The sequence below is a fragment of the Silene latifolia genome, chromosome 4 (assembly GCF_048544455.1).
Source record: "Silene latifolia isolate original U9 population chromosome 4, ASM4854445v1, whole genome shotgun sequence".
Classification (NCBI taxonomy): domain Eukaryota; kingdom Viridiplantae; phylum Streptophyta; class Magnoliopsida; order Caryophyllales; family Caryophyllaceae; genus Silene; species Silene latifolia.
The window spans coordinates 42,585,065-42,587,877 of record NC_133529.1 but is presented as its reverse complement, the minus strand read 5'-3'; the positions used below and the strand labels follow the sequence as shown (position 1 = coordinate 42,587,877).

The following is a 2,813-nucleotide window of genomic DNA, read 5'->3' as shown; positions in this document are numbered from 1 at the left end:
TTTCCAACATTTTGGTGTGAGCTAGGATGTTGTTGATGGTGGTTTCCTTTGCTTGACTATCCTTTTGCATTTGAGTGAAAAACTCTTGTTGATTCTTTTGCATTTGGAGGACCGCTTTTTGAACATCAAAACCTTGGTCATTTTGTTGATTGTATGGAGTTTGATTTTGGTAACCTTGGTTTTGGTTGTAAAAGGGTCTTTGATTTTGGTTTCTCATGGGAGGTGGGGTGTATGTTGGTTGAGGGTTTTGAACATTTTGGCTTTTGTATGAGAGATTTGGGTGAAATTTGGTGTTTTCATTGTAATAATTGGAATAAGGGGTACCACTCTTGTATGCTTGAAAAGCATTCACTTGTTCATTTGTTCCCCTACATTCACTTTGGTCATGTCCCAAAGTTCCACAATTCTCACATATCTCACTTGGGATTGATGAAGATGCCGTCATGGCATTAACATGATGCTTTGGTGATTTTGAGGCTTCTTCAAGCCTAGCCATAGCTTTTTCGAACTTCAAACTGATGGTATCAATGTGAGCACTAAGTTGAGCACCCAATTGAGTAATAGAGTCCACTTCATGCTTTCCTCCTCTAGTAGCCTTGCGAGGCCTACTATATTGTGAGTTATGGACCGCCATTTCCTCAATCTTGTTCCAAGTTTGATTGTCATCAACTTCGGTGAACATTCCATTTGATCCCATGTTGAGAATGTTTCTTGAGTCTTTATAAAGACCGTTCCAAAATTGTTGTACCAAGAACCACTCGCTAAGTCCATGGTGAGGACATGAGCGACAAATTCCATTGAATCGCTCCCAAGCTTCAAACAAAGATTCTTCATCTCTTTGTTTAAAGCCTGTAATTTGAGCTCTTAGCATGTTAGTCTTTTCCGGTGGATAGAACTTTTTGTAGAAAGCTAGAGCCAACTTCTTCCAAGAATTAATTCCGAGAGTAGCCTTATCAAGGCCTTTCAACCATTGTTTTGCGGTGCCAATTAGAGAAAAAGGAAATAAGACCCATCGAATTTGGTCTTGAGTTACACCGGTTTGATAAATCGCATCACAATAGTCACAAAAAGTCTCCATGTGAGAGTGAGGGTCTTCACTAGGCATCCCCCCAAATTGGCTTCTTTCGACTAATTGGATAAATGCGGATTTGGCAATAAAATTTCCGGTTAAGTGTTGTGGTGTGGGAGTACCATTAGGTAGGTTCTCCTCGGTTGGTACGGAATGTGATGAAAATTTAGGCATTGTGGGTTGATTTTGTGTTGGATTTTGTGTTGGGTTCTCCTCACCTTCTCTTGCAAAAGGGTTGATGAACTCAATAGTGTTTGGTTGAATATCTACAACCTCACCAATACCTCTCAAAGTTCTCCTAGCAAGTCTTCTATTGGTTGTCAAAGTCCTTTCAATTTTGTGATCAAAGGGTAACAAGTTACCTTGTGATCTTCTAGACATGCAAAATATCAAACAACTCGAAAATAATTAGAAAAAACCTTGAGGATTTTTACTTCCCCAAGGCAATGAAAGACACAACTAATAACAATATAAGAAAATCTAAATCAAGTTAACATCGTCCGCGGCAACGGCGCCATTTTTGGTCGTGTTCCCTTTGGAGGGTTTAGTTTTCAGTACTTGTCGTTAGGAGCACCTAGACCAAAACACAATTTATAACTTCACAAACAACTCTACAATTAGTAAAGAGGCAAATAAAGGCCGGATCCCAAGGGACGGGAATTGAGATGAGATTTTCTATTGCAACTAGTGGTGTCTAAGGGTGTCACAATTTGGGGTTTGAAGTAGAAGATCACTAAACTAAATAACAATGAAAGTAAACAAGCAAGATGAATAAAAAGGGATGTAAACAATTGATAAAAGGCACTAGGGTGTCATGGGGTCATAGTGGATTCATCGGAATTGATCATACAAACATATTCTCAAATTATAAGCAAGCAATTATTGTTGTGATGGATCGAGTTGGTTTATATCTTACAATCCTAGGAAAGTTTGGGTCCCGGAGCCGAATCGATTAGATTGTACAACACCTACTAGTCGACTTAATCTTTCCTACTCAACTATATGCATGGTCTAACGAGACTTGAGTTGGTTTATGTCTTACAAGTCTCATTGAAAAGATAGGTGATGGGTAAAAAATGCAAGGATTCATAGGCTCGCATTTCATCAAACATAACATGTGCATAAGTTGAGATCACAACAAGCAAGCAAATAAACTATGAAAATATATTAAATTAAGTATGAATCATCCCCCATGTTGGTTTCCCCTAATTACCCATTAACCCTAGCTAAGGAAACTACTCACTCATTATCGTGTTGAACATGCTAGCAAGGTTGTCAATCATACCAACAAAGTGAAACATGATGAATAAATGAAGATAATTAATAATAATTAAAAAGGGATTAAGAGAATTATACCTACTAATGATTCCAATAATAAAGCAAAGAATAATAGAAGTACTTGATGATTGATTAGAAGGTTGTCAATCTCCCAATAATAACCCAAATAATCTTCAATTACCCAAAACAAAGGATGAACAAGAGAGAGATTAAGGAAATGAAACTTGTATTAAAACTTGATTAAATGTTGATTACAATATTAAAGAGAGATTTGATTGATATTAACTACACTAAAGATTGCTAAGAAAAACATGCTCTTCTAATTAGCCTAATGGGGTATTTATAGTGGGGATTAGTTACATAAATTAGGGTTTACTAAGGGCTTAAATGACGATTAATTCCTTGAGGAATCGCCGGTCTCTAGGGATACTCCGGTCTCCTTTTCGCCGGTCTTAGAAAAATATGC

General features: G+C 37.4%; 1 non-coding gene across 1 annotated transcript; it reads left to right on the top strand.

The window, feature by feature from the left end:
* The first annotated feature begins 764 nt into the window (after positions 1-764).
* LOC141654334 (small nucleolar RNA R71) lies at positions 765-871 on the top strand. The gene has a single exon (XR_012547895.1). It is a non-coding gene; the product is annotated as a small nucleolar RNA R71 (small nucleolar RNA).
* Positions 872-2,813: the final 1,942 nt, after the last annotated feature.